We start from the raw sequence: 15,715 nt of genomic DNA, 5'->3' as shown, positions 1-15,715 counted from the left end.
GCCAACTGTGGGCTTCCTATGTGGTGCTAGTGGTAAAGAACCCACTTGCCAGTGCAGGGGATGTAAGAGATATGGGTTCGATCCCTGGGTCAGGAAGATCTCCTGGAGGAGGGCATGGCAACCAACTCCAGTATTCTTGCCTGGAGACTCCCATGGACAGAGGAGCCTGGCGTGCTACAGTCCACGAAGTTGCACAGAGTCAAACATGACTGAAGTGACTTAGCATGAACAAAGCAAGCCAACTGTGCTATTTCCCCTCGGAGGCCAGTGTGCAATGGCTGCAAATAACAGCCTCCTCAGTAGTGTATACAGCCTGTTGCCTGCATGAGTTGCCTTAAGGAACTTGAATACATCCCTTTACAGTAGACATTCATGACTGGCATGCTGTCTGCAATCTAGGCTCCAGACAGGTATGTGCAGTGCCTTTGGAGAGCCCTAGGGCAGTGGCTAGGGTCCACACTGGTTAAGTCATAGTGTCCATCTGCACCAAGCTGCAGAACAAGGAGCATGTGACTGAGGCCCTCCGTAGGGTCAAGTTAAAGTTCTCTGGCAGCCAGAAGCTCCACATCTCCAAGAAGGGGGATTTTCTAAATTTAATGCAGATGAATTTGAAAACATTTGAAAACATGGTGGCAGAAAAGTGGTTCATCTCAGATGGTTATGGGGTCAATATACCCCTGTTCCTGGACCTCTGGCACAATGGTGGGCCCCTGCACTCACGAGAGACTTGGCACTGTCCCCTCCATACTCATTCCCATAATAAATCCTACTTTCTCATCAGAAAAAAAAGAGCCAAGGTAGGTTATTTCCCCCAGCAGGTACATAATTATGAGTTTCCAGCTTCAGAATCTTCCTTTTGTTCCATGTCCAGTTCTAAATTTTGCTTCTTGACGTCCCATTATTCTTGCTTTAAATTTAAGCTCTTGGCATGATCTGGCCTCCCTAATACCAGACCACCTGACCTGCCTCTTGAGAAATCTGTATGCAGGTCAGGAAGCAACAGTTCGAACTGGATATGGAACAAGAGACTGGTTCCAAACTGGGAAAGGAGTATGTCAAGGCTACATATTGTCACCCTGCTTATTTAACTTGTATGCAGAGTACATCATGAGAAATGTTGGGCTGGATGAAGCACAAGCTGGAATCAAGATTGCTGGGAGAAATATCAATCACTTCAGATATGCAGATGACACCACCCTTATGGCAGAAAGTGAAGAAGAACTAAAGAGCCTCTTGATGAAACTGAAAGAGGAGAGTGAAAAAGTTGGCTTAAAACTCAACATTTAGAAGACTAAGATCATGGCATATGGTCCCATCACTTCACTGAAAATAGATGGGGAAACAGTAAAAACAGTGACAGACTTTATTTTGGGGGGCTCCAAAATTGCAGATAGTGACTACAGCCTTGAAATTAAAAGAAGACTGCTCCTTGGAAGAAAAGTTATGACCAACCTAGATAGCATATTAAAAAACAGAGACATTACTTTGCCAACAGAGGTCCATCTAATGAAAGCTATGGTTTTTCCACTAGTCATGTATGGATGTAAGAGCTGGACTATAAAGAGGGCTGAGCACTGAAGAACTGATGCTTTTGAACTGTGGTGTTGGAGAAGACTCTTGAGAGTCCCTTGGATTGCAAGGAGATTTCAACCAGTCCATCATGAAGGAAATCAATCCTGAATATTCATTGGAAGGACTGAGGCTGAAGCTGAACTCCAATAAGTTGGCCACATGATGCGAAGAACAGACTCACTGGAAAAGACCCTGATGCTAGGAAAGGTTGAAGGCAGGAGGAGAAGGGGATGACAGAGGATGAGATGGTTGGATGGCATCACTGACTCGATGGACATGAGTTTGAGTGAATTCCAGGAGTTGGTGATGGACAGGGAGGCCTGGCGTGCTGTGATTCATGGGGTCGCAAAGAGTCGGACATGACTGAGTGACTGAACTGAACTGAACTGAGGGTCTGTGTGGCTTCATCAATCTCCATTTAAAATCCACTTTTGAAGGGGGCTTGACCTTACCCTCCATGGTGCAATCCCACGGCACACTTCCTCAGAGAAGCCTTCTCTAAAAATCACTCTAAGATGACTTTGTCCATGATTCTCTATCTTATCACATTTTCAATGGTATAGTCCTCAGAAAAGTCTTTACTGCTTTCTGTTGTCTTCAAAACAAGTAAAATACCAGTAGAAGTAATCTGACATTCAACGCCTTCTACAAACTGACCATTGCATCTCTACACATGTCTACCTTGCTCTTTGAGCTCCCAACTAACTAGTCTTTGCAGGTCCTGACTAGGATATAACTGTTCCCATTCTACCTTCTTTCTTATTGCAACTCTACTCACTTAGAAAGCCCTGACTCCTCTACTTGTTCAAGACTGATCCATCCACCAAGTCTCAGATTTAGGACGATTTCTTCCATGAACCCTGCTAAATAATTTCAAAGCTCAATGATGACTGCCACTTCTCAACTTTTGTAGAAATATTTGCTGGCATGCTTTCTCCTTATACGTTCCTTCATTCATTTCAAAAGGTAGCCAGACCTTCAGGAATTTTGCCTCGTGAGAAGTTGACATCTTTCCTTGTGTATTGTAAAAACATAATCCATTGAGTTGATGACATTAGTGCCCTGGAGTAGTAGTAGAGAGAAGAGTTTGTCTTTGAGAGGAAGCTAGGTGAGTGTCCCCTGATATAAGACAGAAGGGAGGGAGTGCTGAGGCTCAAAACAGAGTGGAGACTGGGTAGCAGTTCTAAGGCAACATCCCAGGGGCAGGAGCAAACTGATAGGGCTTAGCTGTAGTTATGCCAAGGGAGGCAGCACCCTAGATGCCAGAATTCAGCCTCTCTAAGAACTGTCAAGCCCTATGCAGAGCTTCAAAGTGGCAGAGTCCTTGATCCTGAAGAAATCATGCAGACCAAACAATAGTATCTCAAAATAATTCATGTGAGCATGTGACCAGTGGACTACCCAGACCTGGGATGCTGCATTAACTCAGGGAGGGGAGCCCTTGGCATTGACTCAAGTTGAATTTCCTTTCAGTCTGAGCCAGAATAAGGTTGATCTAGAAAAAAAACATATGTGCTATTCTTGTGAAGAAGGCTGAGCGCTGAAGAATTGATGCTTTTGAACTGTGGTGTTGGAGAAGACTCTTGAGAGTCCCTCGGACTGCAAGGAGATCCAACCAGTCCATTCTGAAGGAGATCAGCCCTGGGATTTCTTTGGAAGGAATGATGCTCAAGCTGAAGCTCCAGTACTTTGGCCACCTCATGCGAAGAGTTGACTCATTGGAAAAGACTCTGATGCTGGGAGGGATTGGGGGCAGGAGAAGGGGACGACAGAGGATAAGATGGCTGGGTGGCATCACGGACTCGATGGACGTGAGTCTGAGTGAACTCCGGGAGATGGTGATGGACAGGGAGGCCTGGTGTGCTGCGATTCATGGAGTCGCAGAGTCGGACACGACTGAGCAACTCAACTGAACTGAACTGCACACCTATTATTTTATACTAGCTACTCTAGTGATTTACTTAACTTATTAAATTAGCATGATATCTATCACTGATATTCATCCTCCTTTGTATTTGCATTATATCGCCCAAGCTATGTCAGAAGCTCCTGGAGGACTGGGTCATTTCAGACTCTAGTAGAATTTGCTGCACATAAATAACAACCAGGTTTTTGTGACAGGAAGGCTAGGGACACTGTCTGGAGGACAGACTTTAGTTTCTTGGTAATCATTTCCTCATAAATAGTACAAGTGCTGAGAACTAGTTCACATGCATTCAGTAATCCATCAGATATTATAGAAATAAAAGGAGATATGTGAGTCAGAGAGCAGGAGGCAAAACAGATAGTTGTTAGGGCTGGCCTGACTCATAGCTATCATTTATAATAATAGCTCCTATTTGTGTGTCCTTACTGAGATGGGCTCTGCTGAATCTTCCCTTGCTTTGTTTCAGAGCTGTGTGTCAGTAAAATAAGAAATCCCACTTCAAAATTAAATCTACAAGTGCTAATTAATTTAAAAAAAAGCAGAAGACAAAATTGAATACAAGATATTACCCTAATTTTACCATTTGTATGACCAACCTAGACAGCATATTAAAAAGCAGAGACCAATACTTTGCCGACAAAAGTCCGTCTAGTCAAAGCTATGGTTTTTCCAGTAGTCTTATCTGGATGTGAGAGTTGGACTATACAGATAGCTGAGCAGTGAAGAATTGATGCTTTTATACTGTGATGATGGAGAAGACTCTTAAGAGTCCCTTGGACTGCAAGGAGATCAAACTAATCAATCCTAAAGGAAATTAGACTTGAATATTCATTGGAAGGGATGATGCTGAAGCTGAAGCTCTATTACTTCGGCCACCTGACGGGAAGAACAGACTCATTGGAAAAGACCCTGATTCTGGGAAAGATTGAAGGCAGGGAGGAGAAGGGGACAACAGGGGATGAGATGGTTGGATGGCATCACTGACTCAATGAACATGAATTTGAGCAAGCTCTGGGAGTTGGTGATGGACAGGGAAGCCTGGTGTGCTGCAGTCCATGGGGTCGCAAAGAGTCGGACCTAATTGAGCAACTGAACTGAACTTAACTGAATATCTATGTGCATGTGTGCCTGCAGAAGTGTCTCACTCTTTTGAGACCCCAAGGGCTGTAGCCCGCCAGACTTCCCTGTCCATGGAATTTTCCAAGGAAGAATATTGAAATGGGTCGTCATTTTGAGAGAGTCAATTCCTAGGCAGGTTGCTAAGAAGTCCGGGAGTCCCAAAGGAGAGAGGAATCTGGGGTTCTCAAGGAGCAGGAAAGGACAAAAGTTTTTTCCTCTACATTACTTAGGATTATATAACAATAATGTATCCTGCTTGAGGACAGTTTCTCCTTCCTGAAAACCTTCTGGCTTATCCTGTTATCTTAAAATGTAAATTATGGGAGTGAGTCTAGTAAGATCTTTACAATCTCAAGACATTCTTTTGATACATTGTAATTAAGAAGAGGTGGCAAGAATACACAGAACTGTACAAAAAGGAGCTTCACCACCCAGATAATCACAATGGTGTGATCACTCACCTAGAGCCACACATCCTGGAATGTGAAGTCAAGCGGGCCTTAGAAAGCATCACTATGAACAAAGCTAGTGGAGGTGATAGAATTCCAGTTGAGCTCTTTCAAATTCTGAAAGATGATGTTGTGAAAGTGCTGCACTCAATATGCCAGCAAGTTTGGAATATTCAGCAGCGGCCACAGGACTGGAAAAGGTCAGTGTTCACTCCAATCCCAAAGAAAGGCAATGCCAAACAATGCTCAAACTACCGCACAGTTGCACTCATCTCACATGCTAGTAAAGTAATGCTCAAAATTCTCCAAGCCAGGCTTCAGCAATACGTCAACTGTGAACTTTCAGATGTTCAGGCTGATTTTAGAAAAGGCAGAGGAACCAGAGATCAAATTGCCAATATCTGCTAGATCGTGGACAAAGCAAGAGAGTTCCAGAAAACCATCTATTTCTGCTTTATTGACTACGCCAAAGCCTTTGACTGTGTGGATCACAATAAACTGTGGAAAATTCTGAAGGAGATGGGAATACCAGACCACCTGACCTGCCTCTTGAGAAACCTATATGCAGGTCAGGAAGCAACAGTTAGAACTGGACATGGAACAACAGACTGGTTCCAAATAGGAAAGGAGTATGTCAAGGCTGTATATTGTCACCCTGCTTTTTAAATTTATATGCATAGTACACCATGAGAAATGCTGGGCTGGAAGAAGCACAAGCTGGAATCAAGATTTCCAGGAGAAATATCAATAACCTCAGATATGCAGATGACACCACCCTTATGGCAGAAAGTGAAGAGAAACTAAAAACCCTCTTGATGAAAGTAAAAGAGGAGAGTGAAAAAGTTGGCTTAAAGCTCAACATTCATAAAACGAAGATCATGGCATCTGGTCCCATCACTTCATAGGAAATAGATGGGGAAAGAGTGGAAACAGTGTCAGATTTTTTTTTTTTTGGCTCCAAAATCACTGTAAATGGTGATTGCAGCCATGAAATTAAAAGACGCTTACTTCTTGGAAGGAAAGTTATGACCAACCTAGATAGTATATTCAAAAGCAGAGAAATTACTTTGCCAACAAAGGTCTGTCTAGTCAAGGCTATGGTTTTTCCAGTGGTCATGTATGGATGTGAGAGTTGGACTGTGAAGAAAGCTGAGTGCTGAAGAACTGATGCTTTTGAACTGTGGTGTTGGAGAAGACTCTTGAGCGTCCCTTGGACTGCAAGGAGGTCCAACCAGTCCATTCTAAAGGAGATCAGTCCTGGGTGTTCATTGGAAGGACTGATGCTGAAGCTGAAACTCCAATACTTTGGCCACCTCATGTGAAGAGTTGACTCATTGGAAAAGACCTTGATGCTGGGAGGGATTGGGTGCAGGAGGAGAAGGATAAGATGGCTGGATTGCATCACCGACCTGATGGACATGAGTTTGAGTGAACTCCGGGGATGGTGATGGACAGGGAGGCGTGGCATGCTGTGATTCATGGTATCGCAAAGAGTCAGATACGACTGAGCGACTGAACTGAACTGAACTGAACTGAACTGAACTGAATAACTAATTAAAAAGTTTATAACTCCCTTGCTAACACTAGTGAAAGGGGCACTCTTTCTTCCCCCTTCTGATATCTATGTCAGAAGCTTTCTCTCTCTCTTTTATACTTTAATAAAACTTTATTACACAACAGCTCTGAGCTATCAAGCCTCGTCTCTGGCCCCAGATTGAATTCTTTTCCTTCGGAGGCCAAGAATCTCGGCATCTTTCGTAATTCAGAACAACATTTCAATTTCCTACTCCATTGTTTATCTACATATGTATGTATTTGGAGAATACACACATATGCAAATTTTGTTTTTTTTTTTGATGTGCATGTAAGTACATCCATATCTGTAACTATCCCTGTACATGTAGTTCCCTGTACATGTAGTCTAGTTATCTCTGGATGGTGAGATTTTTTTTATATTTTCTAAAATTTCCACAATGAATGTGCACTTTTTAATAATCATAAAAAACAGGAAATTGTTCAGTTATTTATAAGGCAAATGGATAGAGAGGGAAGATGCTTTGTTTTTTGACCAATTATAACCAAATCAGCACAGTATTTATCCACAGTATGACATGGAACTGAGAAAAAGAAGAATCACAATAATTATACACGTTCAATTATTATCATCCCGTGATCTGTATTCCTCAGAATATTTGTAGTGAAAGATGTTTCTGCGTCGTGTTACTGACATTTGGAAATCAATAACTAATGTTCAGAAGGTATAGCAGTTTGTTTATATCTCTGTAACTAATATGTGAAAGAAAATTCAAAGTGATTGTTTCAAAATGAAAACTCTGGTAGAGGAATTTGACAAAGCTGACTTTTCAAACTACATGACCTTGGAGCTGAGCCAGCAATAACAGTGGAGTCAGTGGTGGAGCCTCCCCATGCCTTTTATTGTCACATCTGGTCACCACTTCCATCTGTCCATGCCCTTGAGAGAAAGTGAACTAACATTCAGTCAGCATTTGTCAAGGGCAGGCAGGAGACTTATGTGGCTCAGAGTCCATGTAAGCATTGCAGGAAGGGGGGCCTCTTCCAGGGCCTGAAAGGAGGCTCTCGTCTAACACTCAGAAATGAATCACCTGAGGAGACGTACATGCTGACAAAGCAAGAGACTTTATTGGGAAGGGGTGCCTGGGTGGAGAGCAGTAGGGTAAGCAACCCAGGAAGAGTGCTCTGCTACGCGGCTTGCGGTCCCTGGTTTTATGATAATGGGGTTAGTTTCTGGGTTGTGTCTGGCCAATCACCCTGACTCAGGTCCTTCCTAGTGGCGCATTCATTGCTCAGCCAGGATGAATGCCAATGAGGATTCTGGGAGGTGGGAGGACATGTGACATCTCCTTTTGACTTTTCCCAAACTCTTCTGGTTAGTTCTCTGCTCCTCACTAACAACTCTTCTGTTCGTTCTGTGTTCCTTACCAGGACCTCCTAGCATAAAATAACTCACACACATGGCTACTATGGTGCCTGGCCAGGGTGGGCAGTTTCAGTAGGTGTGTTTCCCCTAACATAAGTGCTTGAGCATCACATGGACAAGAACCAGTGGATGTTTCTGATTCAAGTATTCTTTTAAAAAACTGTTTAAATAGTAAATACAATGAGAAACTCTCACTTAAAAATGCTAGATTTCCAGTTTCTATTGAATTTTACTCAGTTGGTCCGTGTTAGTTGCTCAGTCATGCCTGACTCTTTGCGACATCGTGGACAGACTGCTCTGTCCATGGAATTCTCCAGGCAAGAATACTGGAGTGGGTAACCATTTCCTTCTCCGGGGAATCTTCCCAACCCAGGTATGGAAGCTGGGTCTCCTGCATTGCAGGCAGATTCTTTACAGTCTGAGCCCCCAGGGAAGCCCTATGGAATTCTCAAGGTTTGGTAAAACCAGGCTCTTCTGTAAGGCATCACATAGGCCAAGTATCACAGTTTCCAACTGCCTTGTTTCATGCAATTCATTTACCTGCCTGGATCCTGCAGGCATTTAATTTTCAACCTATAAAAGCCTCCTAAACCGAAGACACCAGGGTCTGAACTTTGCTTTAGAATAAACATCAGACAACCTCTAGTATCAGACTTCCTAAAAAGTCAGCAGTCCCTCAACTGTAATTGTGACATCCATATGCTCAGAAAATTGAAAGTTTTTGCTGAACTCATTTGGCAGCTGGGTTTTCCTTGTGGCTCAGCCACTAAAAGAATCCACCTGCAATGAGGCAGACTGGGGTTCGATCCCTGGGTTGGGAAGATCCCCTGGAGAAGGGAAAGGCTACTCACTCCAGTACAGAGAATTCCATGGACTGTATAGTACATGGGTTGCAAATAGTTGAACATGACTGAGAAACTTTCACTTTACTTCCCTTCATTTGGCAGCTAAATTTTCTTTGAACTGATGTTAACTTTTTATAGCAGTTATAAGACATTTTGGTTTAGTCTTGGGAGTTTCATTCTTGAAAATTATCATGGACCCCAAAGTTCATTTGCTGATATGAGGTGTTTCTATCCAGTTACCACATTATAAATTAAAATGGAAAGTTAAAAAGTATTACTTTGTATTTATTTAAAAATAATAAGTTCATTACATATTAGCATAAGTGATAGTTTATGAAAATTTCTACTATATTTTTCCAGACCAAATGTTAGTAAGAAGAGTGGAATTATTTAATATTCTTTCAAATCTTTTTTCACTCTTGCTTAATAGAGACAGCCAGATTCTCATTTCTGCTTCTACATTTAATTTACTGTACTATCACACAGCATGCAGCTCCTTGAAAACTTTGCTATATGTTCATAAGAGATTAAGAGTGAAAAAGGTAAAGTATTTTTATAAAAATAATTTTGACTTTATGAAGATTCCCAAGGATCCATAAATTATACTTTGACAGTGGTTGGATTATTATAATCTCTATTTATCTCATGGACGACTGAGGATGAGATGGCTGGATGGCATCACTGACTCGATGGACGCGAGTCTGAGTGAACTCCGGGAGTTGGTGATGGACAGGGAGGCCTGGCGTGCTGCGATTCATGGGGTCGCAAAGAGTCAGACACGACTGAGTGACTGAACTAATATGGGTATTCATGTGTTTCACCAGAGAAATGCTATGTTTGATTAATGGTGCTACTGCAAACTTTGAGAGATGTGGGGACATGACATATATTACAGTGTCTGTACTGTATAAACTTTGTAAACTATGAAATATTTCAAGTTCCACCCAAAATTCTGTCCTTAAATTTAAAAAAAAATTTATTAAAATTTGTTTTTGGCTATGCTGGGTCTTCCTTGCTGCATGGACTTTTCTCTCATTGCAGAAAGTGGTGGCTATTCTCTTGTTGCAGAGCACAGGCTCTAAGGCACGTGGGCTCGAGTAGTTATTGCTCCTGGGCTCTAGAGCACAGGCTCAATAGTTGTGGTACATGGGCTTATTTGTTCCACAGTATGTTGACTCCTCCTGGATCAAGGATTAAACCCATGTCTCCTGCCTTGGCAGGCTGATTCTTTACCACTAAGCCACCAGGGAAACCCTGTCCTTAAGTTTTGGGGATAAGCAACTATATACCTTGTAGTACACGCATATACTATCTTAAATAAGCTGGTTTCATCATAATGATCAAAACTGAAAAAATAAACATGCTATAATAAAGAAAACCTCAGCATAACACAAAGGAAGATGGGCTTCAGAGAGTTAAAAAAACTTGGAGCATCTGGAGATATAGCATGACTGAGATGCTGCTTTTTGATACATCCTGTTACCACCCAACAAGTAGTTATTGATCACTTACCATGAGCACCTATTATAGTTTTAGCTCTAAATCACTGAAGTTCCTTGAAGCTGGTAAAAAAATCACACAGTTACTTGATAGAATTTTCAACCAGAAAGACTGATAAATTGTTATTTAATTTTATGGCATAGGATAATTTTGATGTTGATTTGTATTTTAGCTAGAGTTGATATGCTATGACCTGTGGCCCAAAACCTGCCCTCTATCTTTGTAAATACACAGCCATGTCTTTTCATTTAAGTACTGTTCATGGCTGCTTTTGTGCTAAAGGTAGAATTGAGTCTGAATATCTTGTAAAGCCTAATATGTGCTATTTGGCCCTTTACAGAAAAAGTGTACCAAATCCTAACTTATAAAATTGGCTTGAACATCCCCTAAATAACTGGAAAAAATAAGATTCAGTTTATTCTATGATGAGTGCTCTATGACTCATAAATTTTGAGATATCTCTGTTGCTTTCAGTTCCTAGAAAAGTGTGAATTGCATTCGAAGATTCTAAGTCAGTAGATTCCACCCTGAACAGAAATGATTTACTAAGAAGAGGATTATATTTGCAGCAAATTGTCTTTTCCAGAAGAATTTCACTGCTAACCTCGCTATTGTCTTCTGGGCTGATTTCCAAGGCTAAGGTCTATCTTTAGCATCGTGCACCTGTTGTAAAGGTACTTGATGTACACAGTTCAGTTCAGTTCAGTAGCTCAGTCATGTCTAACTCTTTGTAACCCCATGGACTGCAGCATGCCAGGCTTCCCTGTCCATCACCAACTCCTGGAGCTTACTCAAGCACGTGTCCATCAGGTTGGTGATGCCATTCAACCATCTCATCCTCTGTCATCCTCTTCTCCTCCTGCCTTCAACCTTTCCTACCATCAGGGTCTTTTCAAATGAGTCAGTTCTTCGCATCAGGTGGCCAAAGTATTGGAGCTTCAGCTTCAGCATCAGTCCTTCCAATTAATATTCAGGACTGATTTCCTTTAGAATGGACTGGTTGGATCTCCTTGCAATCCAAGGGTCCTTCAAGAGTCTTCTCCAACACCACAGTTCAAAAGCATCAATTCTGCAGCTTTCAGATTTCTTTATAGTCCATCTGTCATATCCATACATGATTACTGTGAAAACCATAGCTTTGACTAGATGGATCTTTGTTGGCAAAGTCATGTCTTTGCTTTTTAATATGCTGTCTGGGTTGGTCATAGCTTTTCTTCCAAGGAACAAGCACCTTTTAATTTCATGGCTGCAGTCACTATCTGCAGTGATTTTGGAGCCCCCAAATAAAGTCTGTCACTGTTTCCATTGTTTCTCCATCTATTTGCCATGAAGTGATGGGATCAGATGCCATGATCCTAGCTTTCTGAATGTTGAGCTTTAAGCCAACTTTTTCACTCTCCTCTTTCACTTTCATCAAGAGGCTCTTTAGATCTTTTTCTCTTTCTGTCATAAGGGTGGTGCCATCTGTATATGAGGTTATTGATATTTCTGCCGGCAATCTTGATTCCAGCTTGTGCCTTATCCAGACCAGCATTTCTCAAGATGTACTCTGCATATAAGTTAAAAAAGCGGGGTGACAATGTTCAGCCTTGATGTACTCCTTTTCTGATTTGGAACCAGTCTGTTGTTACATGTCCAGTTCTAACTGTTGCTTCTTGACCTGAATATAGATTTCTCAGGAGGCAGGTAAGGTGGTCTGGGATTCCCATCTCTTTCAGAATTTTCCACAGTTTGTTGTGATCCACACAGTCAAAGGCTTAGGCATAGTCAATAAAGCAGAAATAGATGTTTTTCTGGTGTTCTCTTGCTTTTGATGATCCAACGGATGTTGGCAATTTGATCTCTGGTTCCTCTGCCTTTTCTAAATCCAGCTTGAACATCTGGAAGTTCACGGTTCATGTACTGTTGAAGCCTGGCTTGGAGAATTTTGAGTATTATTGTGCTAGCGGGTGAAATGAGTACAACTGTGTGTTAGTTCGAGCATTCTTTGGCATTGCCTTTCTTTGGATTTGGAATGAAAACTGACTTTTTCCAGTCCTGTGGCCACTGCTGAGTTTTCCAAATTTGCTGGCATACTGAGTGCAGGACTTTCACAACATCATCTTTGAGGATTTGAAATAGCTCAACTGGAACTTCATCACCTCCACTAGCTTTGTTAATAGTGATGCTTTCTACAGCCCACTTGACTTCACATTCCAGGATGTGTGGCTCTAGGTGAGTGATCACACCATTGCGGTTATCTGGGTCATGATCTTTGTATAGTTCTTCTGTGTATTCTTGCCACCTCTTCTGCTTCTGTTAGGTCCATACCATTTCTGTCCTTTATTGTGTCCAGCTTTTCATGAAATGTTCCCTTGGTATCTCTGATTTTCTTGAAGAGATCTCTAGTCTTTCCCATTCTATTGTTTTCTTCTATTTCTTTGCATTGATCCCTGGAGAAGGCTTTCTTACCTCCCTTTGGTATTCTTTGGAACTCTGCATTCAAATGGGTGTATCTTACCTTTTCTCCTTTACCTTTAGCTGTTCCTAGTAAATGGATTTAAATGTTCTAGGAGTGGCTTTCCACTGCCTTTCCACCTTTGGGGCCTTGTGTTGCTCAGGGCTGTCTCATTGTGAGAAGTCAATCAAACCTCCCTCTCCTCCTCTTCCCCCCTCTTTTCCTTCTTTCAGTACAGCAACATAGATTGCAAAGCTTTATGAATTGCACACCTTAGAGTTTGGGTTATGACCACAGAGAGTAGGGTGGATTGTTCCGTTCAGTTCACTCGCTCAGTCGTGTCTGACTCTTTGCAACCACATGGACTGCAGCACACTAGGCCTGCCCATCACCAGCTCCCAGAGTTTACTCAAACTCTTGTCCATTGAGTCAGTGATGCCATCCAACCATCTCATCCTCTGTTGTCCCCTCTCCTCCTGCCGTCAATCTTTCCCAGCATCAGGGTCTTTTCCAGTGAGTCAGCTCTTCACATCAGGTGGCCAAAGTATTGTAGTTTCAGTTTCAACATCAGTCCTTCCAGTGAACACTCAGGACTGATTTCCTTTAGGATGGACTGGTTGGATCTCTTTGCAGTCCAAGGGACTCTCAAGAGTCTTCTACAGCACCACAGTTCAAAAGCATCAATTCTTCAGTGCTTAGCTTTCTTTATAGTCCAACTCTCACGTCTATATATGACTACTGGAAAAAACATAGCCTTGACTAGATGCACATTGTGGCAAAGTAATGTCTCTGCTTTTTAATATGCTGTCTAGGTTGGTCATAACTTTTCTTCTAAGAAGTAACTGTCTTTTTATTTCATGGCTGCAGTCACCATCTGCAGTGATTTTGGAGCCCCCAAAATAAAGTCTGCCAGTATTACCACTGTTTCTCCATCTATTTTCCATGAAGTGACAGGACTGGATGCCAAGATTTTTGTGTTCTGAATGTTGAGCTTTAAGCCAACTTTTCCACTCTCCTCTTTCACTTTCATCAAGAGGCTTTTTAGCTCTTCTTCACTTTCTGCCACAAGAGTGGTGTCATCTGTATATCTGAGGTTATTGATATTTCTCCCAGCGTGGATAATGTCTTCTTAAGTAATGACTGTGCAAATTAGATTAATTGTGGTGAAGAGATTTGCTTCCTAGGAAGCTGGGATCAACTAATTTACCTTATTGATTTGGTATTTACATGTTAAACAGGCTTCCCACGTGGCACAGTGCTGAAGAATCTGCCTGTCAATGGAGGAGATGCAGGATATGTGGGTTTGATCCCTGGGTCTGGAAGATCCCCTGGAGGAGGAAATGGCAACCCACTCCAGTATTCTTGCCTGGAGAAGCCCATGGACAGAGGAGCCTGGTGGGCTACAGTTCATAGCATTGCAAAGAGTCAGACATGACTGAGAATGCACACACTTACTTTACATTTTAAAAGACCATCATTTTTAGGGGGAAAGTCTCTTTGGAAATATGGGCCATGCCCATATATCATTATGAAAGAGGACATTTGTCTGTTTTCCTTTTACCAAAATTCAAAAAATCTCTTTCCTGCAAGTGATTATTGTTCTAATGGACACTAACGATGTTGAAGATAACTAGATAATTATTATAAATCATGTAAACTAGAGGATGAGATGGTTGGATGGCATCACTGACTCTATGTACATGAGTTTTAGCAAGCTCCAGGAGTTGGTGATGGACAGGGAAGCCTGGTGTCTGCAGGTCATGGGGCTGCAAGGAGTTGGACAGGACTGAGTGACTGAACTGAACTGATCTTTAATTTACATAATTCTATTATTTTTATAATAGAAACCGAGACTAAGAAAGCTAAGAAACTTGGCCCAAATCACTTAGTCAAGAAAGAGAAATTGGGATGAATCCTAGCCTTATATTTTTTCCCAAATCCTCTGCCTCTGTTGTCTGTTGGCTTGCCAGGACCATCTACTCAATCCTGTGTGTGTGTGTGTGTGTGTGTGTGTGTGTGTGTGCTTTTAATATATATTTCCCTGAGTCCTATGCATTGCCTGTTTACATTTCCTCTCTATTTCTCACCACATCTAGCTCCCAGATAGGTTGCTGATTGTCAGAGATAAGGTAAATTATTTCACAGTGGGACTGATTGGAACTAGTTCATTTACATATTCTACAGTGAGTTGTACATGATGTCCTTTCACCATGCATCTTGCCTGCCTCTGAATTCTAAAAATAAAGACAACATCCCTGACCTTGGGGAGCTCCTTACTCACAGACATGTCTACTGGACAAATATGGACCATATAATATCTCTCCTGTGTGTTGTATCTATTTTAAGAGGGATAGAGTTGTCATGATGAAACTTGAAGCACCAGCCTGCCAGCCTCATAAACTGTTAAAAAGGGGTGGGGTGAGGGGTCTAGGGTGCCCCAGGACCTGTAAGAAACAGTCCATTTTAAACTGTTACTATGCCTACCATATTAATAATTTGGAACTTTATCAAGTTTTATCTCTTATTCAAATCTAAGTTCTCTAATGTAGCCTAACAAGTTGTTTTTCTCCAGCAATATTTAGAATAACAGTTTTGGTAAAGCAAGAGGTCAGGTGACCCTTCATTCTTGAGATTTTTATCTGATTCCTGTTATCTTCTCTTTACTTCTTTCAGCGGGCATACAATTGTACTTGTATTTCAGTCAGTTCAGACATGGTTGTCACCAGAGATGGGGAATTTGGGGCCAAGAAATCCATTCAAATAAACCTCATTAAACTAAACCTTGGTTTCTTCTCTACCACTCACTATGTGCTGCTGGGAGCCAGAGTGAGGAACTCTGCCCATAGCAAAGGTCATGAGGAAGGAGGCTCGGCATACACAAAGGTGGGATCGAGCCTCAGGAGACCC

At 41.9% G+C, this 15,715-nt stretch overlaps 1 non-coding gene across 1 annotated transcript; it reads left to right on the top strand.

Moving 5' to 3' along the window:
• Nucleotides 1-224: 224 nt before the first annotated feature.
• Nucleotides 225-355, top strand: LOC120863151. Its single transcript, XR_005720948.1, has one exon. It is a non-coding gene; the product is annotated as a small nucleolar RNA SNORA70 (small nucleolar RNA).
• The last annotated feature ends 15,360 nt before the right edge of the window (nucleotides 356-15,715 follow it).

This window comes from Oryx dammah, unplaced genomic scaffold, assembly GCF_014754425.2.
Source record: "Oryx dammah isolate SB20612 unplaced genomic scaffold, SCBI_Odam_1.1 HiC_scaffold_4, whole genome shotgun sequence".
NCBI lineage: Eukaryota > Metazoa > Chordata > Mammalia > Artiodactyla > Bovidae > Oryx > Oryx dammah.
Note: the sequence above shows the minus strand (reverse complement) of the source record. Positions and strands in the feature narration are given on the sequence as shown.